A 15628-nucleotide genomic window follows, 5' to 3' on the forward strand; every position below is an offset into this window, starting at 1 on the left:
CTTGAGTAAGCTCCAGGAGTTGGTGACGGATAGGGAAGCCTGGCATGCTGCAGTCCATGGTGTTTTGAAGAGATGGACACAACTGAAAGGACTGAACTGAACTGAACAAACTGAGAACAAAGAGACTGATAAACCTAACTGCATCAAGTTGGTGACTAGCTGCCCATAACAACACATTACTTAAGTAGCTTTAAAATTCAGAATTATGGCTACATTCACAGTGGGATATCTTCTAAGGAAAAACAAAAGTACTGCCCATCCAAAACAAAACCAAAGAAAATCAAAAGCAAAACAGGAAAGAAATCTGAAACTATATTCAACAACTTATTGTTCCTCACAACTTCTGTTATTGTGACAGAATCATATGTATGTTAACAGGTAAAAGCAAGACAATAATTAATACTAATGTTCTGAAGTAAGCCTTTCAGTGGCTAGAAAAACAGGTTCACACATAATATAAAGAAGTTTAATTCAAACCCTGCTGTCTTAAATCTTGAACTGAAAGCATAAGTTTGTACCAACTAATTATATTCATTTTTATTTCATTTTTTAAGGAAAATGTGTACTTCTTACTCTGACCAATGTAAAGCCTACAAGCAATGACAACTTGATAACAGTGACTATTCTGAGGTCTAACATGTAGCTTCTAAATATATTTCCCGTTAGACAATGCATGGATTCTTAAAGAGATGGCTGATTTCAGGACTGGGTAAAGAAATGCACAAAATAATCTTGGGAATCGTGAAGGACCAGAAAGCTAAGGCACTTCGAAGCCCAAAGGGGACTGGACAGAAAGTTTAGGAATCCAAATGAAAAGGCCAAACATCTACCAGTTTGTTGGGAAGAATGATGTTTCTGCTTCTCAACACACTGTTTATGTTTGTCATAGCTTTCCTGCCAAGAAGCAAACATCCTCTGATTTCATGGCTGCAGGCACCATCCACAGTGGTTTTAGAGGCCAAGATGAAGAAATCTCTCACTGCTTCCACCTTTTCTCCTTCCATTTGCCATGAAGGATGGGGCTGGATCCCATGATCTTAGTTTTTTAATATTCAATTTTAAGCTGGCCGAATGGGTACAAATGTTAATGAGCAACATCTAATTTGTCACTGTGATAGATTGCTAGGGCACCAACTCATCATTCTGAGTACTGAGAAAGGAAAATAATCATCAATATGTATGCTATTTTTGTTTCTATTAAGCATAAGTTATGTAACTACAAACAATTCCAGGAAAACAAGCTAGATTGTCCCTTCTGGGGGTGATGAGAGAGTGATGGGGAGCAACTATAATACAGATGAAGCCTCACTCACTGGCCTGCAGCTCACATCCTGCTGAGGAGGTCTGGTTCCTAATAGACCAAGGACTGGACTGGTACTGGTCCTGACCCACTGTGCAGGTATTGTGGACTCCTGCTCTAAACCCAATAGTGGGACATTCTGTAAGACAAACCACCCTGCTTCCGCCCAGTTTCTGAACAAATAAATGGCATTAAAATTGGGAGAGGAACAGCTATTTAGTCTTAAAGGAGAACAACCAAGTGCAACATATGACTACATTCTTTCAATAAACTGTGAAAACTGCTTTTTGAGAATCAGGGAAATTTGTACATGGACTGGATATTAGATGTTAATTTTATTGGGAACAAACGAGCATTTTTTTCACATCCTATCATTTTACCCCAAATACTCATTATGTATATTTTGTGAAATGTTCATCTTCTCCCTAAAACACTTCAGGAAATATGAATAAGGAGTAAAAGAGAGAAGGAAATGAGGGTCTGTCTTGATTTAAAAACAGAACTGCATAGCTGCTATGGATTGAATTGTGTCCACCCTTGACTCCCAATGTGGTGGTATTAGGAAGCAGAGCCTTTGGGAGGTACGCAAGTTGACATGGGGTTTTGATGGTGGTCCCTCATGATGGGAGTATCCTCTCCCTCTTTTTCTCTCTTATTCTCCCTCTTCCTCCTTCCCTTCCCCCACCACAAATGAGAACATAGCAAGAAGAGAAAGACATGGTGCAAGTCAAAAATGTCTTCACCGGGAACTCAATCATCCACCAACTTGAAGTTGCATAGTCTCCAGTCTATGACAACATGTGGGACTAAGAGGTTAGTTTTGTAGTTATTGATGCCAAATGATGAAATATAGGGTTTATGACCCTCTTCTTTCTTATATTTGTTATGTTTGAAATCATTTTGTAGTAAGAAGTTTATAGAATGAAGTTTCTGTCTTAGTGGTACCCTGAGGGGCCCAAGATAGCAGATTCAGGCAGGTCCCCAGTGAACGAGTGGTTGGAGGACCACATGCTCCTTACTCCAACTCTTCTCTTGTCATCTGAAAACCATCCCCCCCATACCTGGCAACCTTACCTCCAACCCTATCTGCATCTCCACTCCCCTGCTAAGCTACTGAGTCATCTAGTTGGAGATCTAGATGATTCAGGACAGGGTCTGGAAGGAGAAGGAATGCAGACATTTTTAGAAAGAATGATCTGGGCAGACCCATCCTTGGTTTTCCCTTCCTTATTGCCATCTGCAGGTGAGGGATAGGGCCTGGGTAGAGAGGAAGTCACAAGTGAGACTGCATGGATATTTGCCAGAGAAGGCAGGAGGAATTCACAACCCAATAACCAGGAGGCGAGCAGCTGCACAGGACCCAGGAGGGAAGGAAGAAGCACTGGGGAAAGAATAGTGTGTACCTGAGGGCCAGACCTACCTGAGTCTTCCTATTAAACTTGGAGGTTGTATCCTTCCTGCTTTAATTTCTGCTCCAGATGTGGAGGGGCTAGAGCTGTACTCACTGCTAATGAGTCACAGGGAGAGGGACAGCCTCCCCCAGGAGCCCTTTGATTCCACTCTAACTGTGGGTATCATCCCAAGCCAGAGAGCAAATGGCAGGTCATCCAAAAGATGACCTACTTGACAAAATTTGTCTAAGAGTCCTCGCATATCTTGTTTGCAGAGTTTTTTAGGAGAGATGATTCGTTAGCCTAATTTGGGTTATGCTGAGGATTATACAAGCTTCCCCATTGGTAACTTCTGACTTATAACTACATGATCTAATCCCACAGAACCCAAACGATGTTCCAGTGGGCAAGGCCTCTAAGGTCCTCAGTGTCACAGCAGCTGTGTGCCAAGTGGTCTAGCACTCTCAGACCTGAGCCCAGGACCCATGAACATCACCAGACAGTTACAGCCCCCTGCCCACCAGAAGCAGCCTCAGCTTCCTCAGCAACACCCACCACTGAGCCACGTGTCCACTGATTGGCACTGAGCTTCATTCTGGAACAAGTGTTCAGGAGCAAGTCCAGTCTCCCTCATCCAAGAGTTGGGAAACTGTACCCTGGGGTGTATGATTCACCTTAAGGCTGCAGGTAAGTTAGTGAAGACTTGAGACCCAGTAACTCTGGTTACTAGGCTAAGAGACTTCCAGGAAGGGAAAGATGAGAGAAAGCTCAATTGCATCCACTGCTGGGTAGCTCTCAGATGTCTGCAAGCACCAGAGGGGAAGTTCCGTTCCCTTTGCCCCTCAAGTCTGGTTCCAATTTTATCAGCAGACCTGCCTCCATGTAGCAGCAGGAAAGCAATATTCAGGGCAGTTTCTTTTGGATTCCAGGCACAGTGGGGGAGCCCCTGCTGTAGTGACCCCAGGAGGCAGTCCTGCAGGTGGTGACTGACTCACTCCCAACTCAGAATCCAAAGAGCTCTAGCTCCTCACTCACACAACACAGACCTTGGGTGACTGCATAACATGCACCTGCATTCAAGCGAGAAGCATTCCTTTCTCAGCCCTCTGGTAACATAGATAAGTATCATATATTTCCTCAGGGAACCCCTGGTGAGCAAGGCTTGGGTCTGAGACTAGACTGGATGAAACGGATGTGTTCCCTCTTTGATGCTCAAAATAGACCATGTAGATTCAAAGGTCTTCAGAGGGTTACAATCACACTTATGTTTTTTCAGGACTTTGCTTTATGAATTTAGTTGGAGAAAAAGAACAGAAACACAGGACAAGGCTGGACATCTCTGGGTCCCAGCTGACTGTAAGTTGAGTTCCATCCACCAGGCTTCAAAGTCAGGTGCTGATGTTATTCACAAGCCACCTTTGAAGAAGGAATAGAGGAAAGAGTTTTTGGGCAGAGAGTAGTGTGGTCAAAGGGCCGTGGGAATCACATGGGGCAAGATGAAACAAGAGTCATTACTTGTTTCTTTGCTCTATGAGTTCCTTGGCGTTTCTACTCCTAAGAACAAGTACATGGAAATAGAGGCATTGGTGGTGCTCCTGGCACCTGATACTCCTGGTGATAACCAGTTTGTGGACACTTCCCTGAGTCCAGAGCATATTCAGCCTCGTGAGAGCCCCAGTTTCTCCCTTCTTGGGAAGGCTGACGTGGCACATTGCTGCTAACTCACAACTTAAGCATGGGATGAGGTCATGGTGGTTGACCTGTAGGCCAAGTTCCAAGCATGGAAGGAAAGTTGGCAGTGGAAGGGTAGCCATTTATTAACCTTGATTACATTGGTCCTTAGCAGGGGCTACTTCCCACATCTACAATGATTTTCTCCCAGCATTTGCATGGCCAGGTCCTTCTCCACATTTACGATCATCTCAAATAAGTCTCTCTCAGGCTTGTTTGCCTGGCCACTGCACTCTCACTAGCACAGACCCTGATCCAAAAAGTGCCTATAGACACTTCCCTCCATCAAAACAATAATTATAGTTACCAAAGTGGGAAGGTGGGAGAGGGACAAATTGAGAGTTTGAGATTAATATCTGTATACTACTTTATTTAATAGATAATCAACAAAGACCTACTGTACAGCACAGGAATTATGTTCAATAGTCTGTAATAACCTGTATGGGAAAAGAATCTAAGAAAGAATGGATACATGTCTATGTATAAAGGAATCAATTTCCCATACAAATAATATTAATACAATACTGTAAATTAACTGTACTCCTATATAAATTAAAGACTGAATTTTGAAAAATGCTGATGTGTAAAGACTCATGGAGTTCTTTAGACTCACAAGATTCCAGATATGATGCTGGAGATGGCAGAGTGCGTGCAGAAATAGAGACATTATCTGAGGTTGCATTTTCCTGAGCTTTGGTGTCTTCTTGCTTCTAGTGTCACCTTTGATTTGTCTTTGGAGGATCTAATACAAAGGCTCTGAGACACCAGTTTGGTGTTAGTTGAAGGACGAGAGGGAGGTGCTAGTGGGAGAGTGAAATCCCAGCTCCCTAGTCTTGGGTTGGGGCACCTTTGAGGCAAAACTTATGTCCTAAGTTCCCTATGAAAACCGGCTGTACCATCCCTCTCCATGACTTGCATGATATCAGACCCAGACTGGTTCATCATTTCTTATGTCCTGCTTCCCTGAGACCTAACTGATTTCTCTATGAGAATACTTTTTTAATATAAATTGATTTACTTTAACTGGAGGCTAGTTACTTTACAATATGGAAGTGGTTTTGCCATACATTGACATGAATCTGCCACAGATGTACATGTGTTACCCATCCTTAAGCCCCCTCCAACACCCCTCCCCATCACATCCCTCTGGGTCATCCCAATACACCATCCCCAAGCACCCTGTCTCATTCAGCAAACCTGGACTGGTGATCCATTTCACATATGATAATATACATGTTTCAATGCCATTCTCTGAAATCATCCCACCCTCGCCCTCTCCCACAGAGTCCAAAAGACTGTTCTATACATCTGTGTCTCTTTTTCTGTCTTGCATATAGGGTTATCGTTACCATCTTTCTAAATTCCATATATATGTGTTAGTACACTCTATTGGTGTTTTACTTTCTGGCTTACTTCACTCTGTATAATAGGCTGCAGTCTCACCCACCTCATTAGAACTGATTCAAATGTACTCTATTTAATGGCTGAGTAGTACTCCATTGTGTATATGTACCACAGCTTTCTTATCCATTCGTCTACTGATGGACATGTAGATTGCTTCCATGTCCTGGCTACTATAAACAGTGCTGCGATGAACATTGGGGTACACGTGTCTCTTTCAATTCTGGTTTCCTCAGTGTGTATGCCCAGCAGTGGGATTGCTGGGTCATATGGCAGTTCTAGTTCCAGTTTTTTAAGGAATCTCCACACTCTTCTCGATAGTGGCTGTACTAGTTTGCATTCCCACCAACAGTGTAAGAGGGTTCCCTTTTCTCCACACCATCTCCAGCATTTACTGTTTGTAGACTTTTGAATAGCAGCCATTCTGACTGGCGTGAAATGGTACTTCACTGTGGTTTTGATTTGCATTTCTCTGATAATGAGTGATGTTGAGCAACTTTTCATGTGTTTGTTAGCCATCTGTATGTCTTTTTTGGAGAAATGTCTGTTTAGTTCTTTGGCCCATTTTTTGATGGGGTCGTTTATTTTTCTAGAATTGAGCTGCAGGAGTTGCTTGCATATTTTTGAGATTAATTCTTTGTCCATTGCTTCATATGCTATTATTTTCTCCCTATCTGAAGGCTGTCTTTTCACCTTGCTTATAGTTTCCTTTATTGTGCAAAAGCTTTTAAGTTTAATTAGGTCCCATTTGTTTCTTTTTGCTTTTATTTCCAATACTCTGGGATTTGGGTCATAGAGGATCCTGCTGTGATCTATGTCGGAGAGTGTTTTCCCTATGTTTTCCTCTGGGAGTTTTATAGTTTCTGGTCTTACTTTTAGATCTTTAATCCATTTTGAGTTTATTTTTGTGTATGGTGTTAGAAAGTGTTCTAGTCTCATTCTTTTACAAACGGTTTACCAGTTTTCCCAGCAACACTTATTAAAGAGATTGTCTGTACTCTATTGTGTATTCTTGCCTACTTTGTCAAAGATAAGGTGTCCATAGGTGCATGGATTTATCTCTGGGCTTTCTATATTGTTTAACTGATCTACATTTCTGTCTTTGTGCCACTACAATACTGTCTTGATGACTGTAGCTTTGTATTGGAGCCTGAAGTCAGGCAGGTTGATTCCTCCATTTCCATGCTTCTTTCTCAAGATTGCTTTGGCCATTTGAGGTTTTTTTGTATTTCCATACCAATTATGAAATTATTTTTTCTAGTTCTGTGAAAAATACCATTGGTAGCTTGCTAGGGATTGCATTGGATCTATAGATTGCTTTGGGTAGTATACTTATTTTCACTATATTAATTCTTCTGTACCATGAACATGGTATATTTCTCCATCTATTAGTGTCCTCTGTAATTTCTTTCAGCAGTGTTTTATAGTTTTCTATATATAAGTCTTTTGTTTCTTTAGGTAGATATATTCCTATGTATTTTATTCTTTTCATTGCAATGGTGAATGGAATTGTTTCCCTAATTTCTTTTCTATTTTCTTATTATTGGTGTATAGGAATGAAAGGGATTTCTGTGTGTTAATTTTATGTCCTGCATCTTTACTATATGCACTGATTAGCTCTAGTAATTTTCTGGTGGAATATTTAGGGTTTTCTATGTAGAGGATCATGTCATCTGCAAACATTGAGAGTTTTACTTCTCCTTTTCGAGTCTGGATTCCTTTTATTTCTTTTTCTGCTCTGATTGATGTAGCCAAAACTTCCAAAACTATGTTAAATAGTAATGATGAGAGTGGATACCTTTGTCTTATTCCTGACTTTAGCGGAAACGCTTTCAATTTTTCACCATTGAGGATAATGTTTGTGGTGGGTTTGTCATATATAGCTTTTATTATGTTGAGGTATGTTCCTTCTATTCCTGCTTTCTGGAGCGTTTTATCATAAATGGATGTTGAATTTTGTCAAAGGCTTTCTTTGCATCTATTGAGATAATCATATGGTTCTTATCTTTCAATTTGTTAATGTGGTGTATTATGTTGGTTGATTTATGGATAGTGAAGAATTCTTGCATCCCTCAGATAAAGCCCACTGGTCATGATGTATGATCTTTTTAATATGTTGTTGGATTCTGTTTGTTAGAATTTTGTTAAGGATTTTTGCATCTATGTTCATCAGTGATATTGGCCTATATGTGGCATCTTTGTCTGCTTTTGGTATTAGGGTGGTGGTGACCTCATAAAATGAGTTTGGCAGTTTGTCATCGTCTGCAATTTTCTGGAAAAGTTTGAGTATGATAGGTGTTAGCTCTTCTCTAAATTTTTGGTAGAATTCAGCTGTGAAGCCATCTGGACTTTTGTTTGGGCTTTTGTTTGCTGGAAGATTTCTGATTACAGTTTCAATTTCTGTGCTTGTGATGGGTCTGTTAAGACTTTATATTTCTTCCTGGTTCAGTTTTGAAAGTTTATTTTTCTAAGAATTTGTCCATTTCTTCCCAGTTGTCCATTTTATTGGCATATGGTTGCTGAGAGTAGTCTCTTATGATCCTTTGTATTTCTGTGTTGTCTGTTGTGATCTCTCCATTTTCATTTCTAATTTTGTTGATTTGATTCTTCTCCCTTTGTTTCTTGATGAGTCTGGCTAATGGTTTGTCAATTTTATTTATCCTCTCAAAGAACCAGCTTTTGGCTTTGTTGATTTTTCTTTATGGTCTCCTTTGTTTCTTTTGCATTTATTTATGCCCTAATTTTTAAGATTTCTTTCCTTCTACTAACCCTGGGGTTCTTCATTTCTTCCAATCACCTAGTTGATTTAGGTGTAAAATTAGGTTATTTATTTGACTTTTTTCTTGTTTCTTGAGGTAAGCCTGTATTGCTATGAACCTTCCCTTTAGCACTGCTTTTACAGTGTCCCATAGTTTTGGGGTGGTTGTGTTTTCATTTTTATTCGTTTCTATGCATATTTTTGTTTGCTTTTTTATTTCTTCTGTGGATTGTTGGTTATTCAGCAGCATGCTGTTCCACCTCCATATGTTGGAATTTTTCATAGTTTTTCTCCTGCAATTGACATCTAATCTTACTGCACTGTGGTCAGAAAAGATGCTTGGAATTATTTCAGTTATTTTGAATTTACCAAGGCCAGATTTGTGCCCCAGGATGTGGTCTATCCTGGAGAAGTTTCCACGTGCACCTGAGAAAAAGGTGAAATTCATTGTTTTGGGGTGAAATGTCCTATAGATATCAATTAGGTCTAACTGGTCTATTGTATCATTTAAAGTTTGTGTTTCCTTGCTATTTCCCTGTTTAGTTGATCTATCCATAGGTGTGAGTGGGATATTAAAGTCTCCCACAATTATTGTGTTATTGTTAATTTCACCATATTAAAAAAAAAATTGGCTGCACTAGGTCTTCATTGCTGCTCAGGACTTCTCTTTTTGCAGTGAGCTGGGGCTACTCTGTAATTGCAGTACACTGGCTTTTCAATCCTGTGTTTCTCTTGATGCAGATCACAGGCTCTAGGGCACTCAGGCTCAGTAGTTGTGGCCTGCCGGTTTAGTTGCCCTGGGGCATTTGAAATCTTCCCAAGCCAGGTCTCAAACTCATATCTTAAGCACTGGATCAAAAGGGAAAACACTCTGGAAGGAATTTGAAATACATCAGTTTTACATGAAACTTGGCACCATGGCCTGTTTTCAAGGAGACCAATAGAGGATTGTCCACTATTCCAAGCAACCTCCTGAGACCAGCACTGATTTAAGTTCCCCTCCCAAGTGTTCTTACAGCATCTTGAAGCTGTCCCTGCCATGTCGCTTTGTTCTTGCTTGAGTTTCTGAAACCCACACTAGACCACAACTTCCAGAGGGCAGGGCTGTCACTTGACTCACTTGTAAGTATACATCAGTAGATCTCGTCTCATTATACCAGACTCTAATGTCAAGACAAGGCTAACACAAAGATCCGTTATTCTATTATGAGTATTAGGTTACAGGTTCAACTACTGTAATCAAACCTTAAATAACACTGTCTTAAATACAATACAATTTCAATTCTCTTTCATATTATATTAGTGCAGGTCTCTGTTGGAGAAGACTCTTGAGAGTCCCTTGGACTGCATGGACATCCAACCAGTCCATTCTGAAGGAGATCAGCCCTGGGATTTCTTTGGAAGGAATGATGCTAAAGCTGAAACTCCAGTACTTTGGCCACCTCATGCAAAGAGTTGACTCATTGGAAAAGACTCTGATGCTGGGAGGGATTCGGGGCAGGAGGAGAAGGGGACGACAGAGGATGAGATGGCTGGATGGCATCACTGACTCAATGGACGTCAGTCTGGGTGAACTCCGGGAGTTGGTGATGGACAGGGAGGCCTGGCGTGCTGCGATTCATGGGGTCGCAAAGAGTCGGACACGACTGAGTGACTGAACTGAACTGAACTCCACAGAAATGGGGACCCACTTCTTTTTTGTTACATCTTCCACCTGTGCTACTTACCTCTGGTCTGTCATGGCTGCTCCAGCTCCTGTCATTACATCTGCATTCCAGCTAGTGGGGCAAAAAATAATACTTCCATTTGAAAGTGACATATCACCTCTACTCAAATTCCACTGGCTGAAGTATGTTCCATGGTCATGGCAAACCTGGGGGTGGTGGGTCCACAGAAGGGCAGAGAAATGTGACCCTGCTACAGAACATACATGATGAGTAACAAGGGCCACCACCCTTCATTCATGTCCCTGTAATTCATTCTTCTTTGGTTCTCCCCACACAGCTTTCAGCCTGTTTTGGTCTGCAGATATAGATATGGATGAGGTTATAAGAGAGGAAATGGCCAAGGCTGTACAAATATGGAGAAAACAAGAAAGGAAAGAAGATAAAAAAGTATGAAAATGCAAAAACTAAGGAAAGCATGCTTATAATCATAATTTTGCATTTATACAATTTAGGTATAATGGTTGATGAATCAATTTATAAAATAAAAATTATAAAAATGTAAAATATAAATATATTCACTAAACCCAACAAAATAACAAGGCTATATCATATTAAACACATAGTATTATCAGGATTAGTTTGGATGCACATTGCAAAAAACTAAAACAACCATAACTTTAGCAAGATAAACTTGATTTTTCTCTCCCACTGAAAAAAAACTGGAGGTGGGCCAGTGAGAGCTTGGGTGGTATCCATCTCCAATGTTACATGATTGTCCAATACAACTGCAGGAGTTCCAGCCATCACAACTAAAATCCATGGAGCAGTTAGGAAGAAGGTAGGGAAGGGAAGAGACTCATCTCTCAGCTAAATCAGCTCCTTGAAAGCAGTCTTCCAAGAAATCCCTCTTACAGGTCTGCTTGTATCTCAGTCAGCAGTCATGACCAAGAGCATGGGTGGGTAGGAAATGCAGTCCAGTAGCTAGTGGGCTCATGGCTATATAACTATTTTCAGTTTTGAAAGAGAAGCAGAGAATAGATCATTTTGTATGCTGCCAGCAGTGTCTGCCCTAAAGAACAAACCTTTTCTGAATATATTAGGCTGAACAGCTGGGCACAGTGTGGGAGCCAGGAGGAAGGAGCAGCAATGAGAGACAGCTGGATGGATCTGAACTGTGCTCCAGAAAAAAAGACAGACTGGTCAGTAGAGATCTTCTAAGTACTAAAATGAGGATTATATATACCACAGGACCCAATTTGTTTTGAAAACTGCTTTTCCAACTCAGGTCCCAAATCTCTCTCAATTCTTCAGCTTCTAAATACCTTGTCTTTGTTTCCTCACATTCTGACCTACCTGTCTCACCTTCCTTACTTCAGTTCACATCACTTCTCCATCTAGTCCACCAGCATTACAAGATCCAGTACTGAGAAGTTAGCAACACTTTCTTGAAGTGTGTAGAAACACGATGACTATTTCTACTTTAATATTAGTTTCTCCTGATCAAGGTCTTTTGAAGGACTGATATGGCTAGAATTATAGAGATCTCACATTTGAGGCCTTTTAAAAAACATTTCTTGTTACATTGGTCTGCTGGTTTTTGTACGTCTGAGAAAGTATTTTATCTTGTATTTGATATGTATTTTTCTTGCGTATAGAATTCTGAGTCAATTCTATTTCTCTCAGCATTTTAAGATGTGGTGCCAGTGTCCTCTGGCTAACATTGTTTCATATGCCTAATCTGCTGTCGTTCCCATTTTTTGTTCTGCTGTGTCTGTTTTTCCTTCTGGTTACATTTCTTTGGTTGATTGTTTTAAACAATAAATTACCATGCACCTTTGAATAGTTGTCCTATTTCTTGTCCTTGAATTAATTGAACTTCTGTGTTAATGAATTTAAAGCTTTCATATCATACCTGGAAATTTTTCAGCCAGTAATTATGAAATTCTATTCTCTTTCTTTCACTTCCTGTGGGCTTCCATTCTCATATACTTCAGGACATACAGATGGTTAACAAACACATGAAAAGATGCTCAACATCACTCATTATCAGAGAAATGCAAATCAAAACCACCATTTCACACCAGTCAGAATGGCTGCGGCCCAGAAGTCTATAAACAGTAAATGCTGGAGAGGGTGTGGAGAAAAGGGAACCCTCTTACACTGTTGGTGGGAATGCAAACTAGTACAGCCACTCTGGAAAACAGTGTAGAGATTCCTTTAAAAACTGGAAATAGAACTGCCTTAGGACCCAGCAATCCCACTGCTGGGCATACACACCGACGAAACCAGAATTGAAAAAGGCATGTGTACCCCAGTGTTCATCGCAGCACTCTTTATAATAACCAGGACATGGAAGCAACCTAGATGTCCATCAGCAGATGAATGGATAAGAAAGCTGTGGTACATATACACAATGCAGTATTACTCAGCCATTAAAAAGAATAAATTTGAATCAGTTTCAATGAGGTGGATGAAACTGGAGGCTATTATACAGAGTGAAGCAAGCCAGAAAGAAAAACACCAATACAATATACTAACGCCTATATATGGAATTTAGAAAGATGGTAACGATAACCCTGTATGCGAGACAACAAAAGAAACACAGATGTATAGAACAGTCTTTTGGACTCTGTGGGAGAGGGTGAAGGTGGGATGATTTGGGAGAATGGCATTGAAACATCTATAATATCATATATGAAACGAATAGCCAGTCCAGGTTCGATGCATGATACTGGATGCTTGGGGCTGGTGCACTGAGATGACCTAGAGGGATGGTACGGGGAGGGAGGACAAAGGGGGGTTCAGAATGGGGAACACATGTATACCTGTGGCAGATTCATGTTGATGTATGGCAAAACCAATACAATATTGTAAAGTAACTAACCTCCAATTAAAATAAATAAATTTATATTTAAAAAAATAAATTTCTGTGATCCACAATTAATTTTTTTCCCACAGTCTTTCATTCCTATTTTTCATGTCTCTATTTAACACACTCAATATTCTTCAGCTTCATGACTATAAAGATTATTATTCTAGGAAGCATTTTAATGTCCTTCCCTGCTAATTATGTAATGTATATTTTAACTGTGTTTTTACTAATCGATTTTCCTCTCATTATGGATATTTTCTTGATTCTTTACACATTGGAAATTTTTTTCTTTTTAAATTTATATATTTATCTTAATTAGAGTATAATTACTTTATAATATTTTGATTGACCTAGGACAAATATTTTCACAATTCATATGGAAATTTTAAATTGGATATTGGATTAGAAAGATGGTAATGATAACCCTGTATGCGAGACAGCAAAGGAGACACAGATGTATGGATATGGCAATTTTTACCCTTTGGATGCTGGATATTCTTAATTTTTATAAATTATTCCTGGCACTGTTTGCAAATACTGTTAATTTCTTGGAAACAATTGTATTTTTTGAAGGCTTTCTGTTCAGGCTTTTTAGCTGATACAAAACCAGCCTTTAGACCAGGTTTACTAATCCCCACTAGTAAGGCAATATTGTCTTCAGGGCCATACTGATGTCATGGGAATTATGAGTAATTTCCATGCTGGTGGGTAGGGACACCAATAGACTTGGAGCAATTTGAGACTCAAGGATTGTTCCCTATAATCCTGACAAGTACTATCAACTCTCTGCTGAAAACTGGAAGGGTATCACCTGTACACTTGCACAGTTCTCTGTGTGTAGCTCTCTCCTGTGAACTCTAACTATCTAGAGTCTCAAATCTTTCTTCTTGGGAGACTGTTTGTCTCTGCCTAGATAGCCCTTCCATGTATGTGTTAGAAACTATTTCTAGAGTTGGGGCAGTTGTAGAACTCACCTTGCTTGCTCCCCGCCCCAGGAATCCATTCGCTAGTGCCTGACATTTGATGTAAAAAACTGCTATTCCATTTATCTCATCTACTTTCAAGTTGTTTGAGACAGGAGGATAAATTTGTCCTTTGCTCCTCTATGTCGACCAAAATGGAGGTCCCCCTGCAATCAGAACTCACTGAATGGCTTGTGAATTCTAGGCAGTGACTTCTGTGCATGGGTGCAGACTAACTAGGGATATATGTTGGGGCTTTGTGGAGCCCCATCTTGCTGGAGAAACATGACAATTACAACTAGCATTTGCCATGGGGTATGTTCAGTTCAGTCGGTCAGCCATGTCTGACTCTTTGCAACCCCATGGAGTGTAGCACGCCAGGCTTCTTTGTCTTTCACCAACTCCTGGATCTTGCTCAAACTCATGTCATCAAGTCGGTGATACCATCCAACCATCTCATCCTCTGTCATCCTCTTCTCCTCCTACCTTCAATCTTTCCCAGTAATAGGGTCTTTTCTAATAAGTAAGTTCTTCACATCAGTTGGCCAAAGTGTTGGAGGTTCAGCTTCAGCATCCATCCTTCCAATGAATATTCAGGATTGATTTCCTTTAGCATGGACTTGTTGGATCTCCTTGTAGTCCAAGGGATTCTCAAGAGTGTTATCCAACACCACAGTTCAAAACCTTCAATTCTTCATTACTCACCATTATTTATGCTTCAACTGTCACATTCATATATGACAACTGGAAAAATCATAGCTTTGATTATACTGAACTTTTTCAGCAAAGTAATGTCTCTGCTTTTAAAAATTCTGCTAGGCTTGTCATAGATTTTCTTCAAACAAGCAAGCATCTTTTAATTTCATGGCTGCAGTCATCATCTGCAATGATTTTGGAGCCCCCAAAAATAAAGTCTCTCACTGTTTCCATTGTTTCCCCATCTATTTGCCATGAAGTGATGGGACCAAATGCCATGATCTTCATTTTCTGAATGTGGAGTTTAAGCCAGATGTTTCACTCTCCTCTTTCACTTTCATCAAAAGGCTCTTTAGTTTCTCTTCATGTTCTGCCATGAGAATGGTGACTTCTGCATATTTGAAGCTACTGATATTTCTACCAGCAAATGTGATTCCAGCTTGTGCTTCATCCACTTGGTCATTTCACATGATGTACTCTGCATATAATTTAAATAAGCAGGGTGACAATATACAGCCTTTACATACTCCTTTCCTGATTTGGAACAAATCTGCTGTTCCATGTTCAGTTATAACTGTTGCTTCTTGACCGGCATACAGATTTCTCAGAAGGCAGGTAAGATGGTCTGGTATTCCAATCTCAGTAAGTTTTCCACAGTTTGTTGTGATCTACACTGTCAAAACCTTTTGCATGGTCAATAAAGCAGAAGTAGGTATATTTCTGGAATTCTCTTGCTTTATCTATGATCCAACAGACGATGTCAATTTGATCTCTGGTTCCTCTGCCTTTCCTAAATCCAGCTTGAACATATGGAAATTCACAGTTCATGTACTGTTGAAGACTTGATTGG

Source organism: Bos indicus, chromosome 29, assembly GCF_029378745.1.
Source record: "Bos indicus isolate NIAB-ARS_2022 breed Sahiwal x Tharparkar chromosome 29, NIAB-ARS_B.indTharparkar_mat_pri_1.0, whole genome shotgun sequence".
Lineage (NCBI taxonomy): Eukaryota > Metazoa > Chordata > Mammalia > Artiodactyla > Bovidae > Bos > Bos indicus.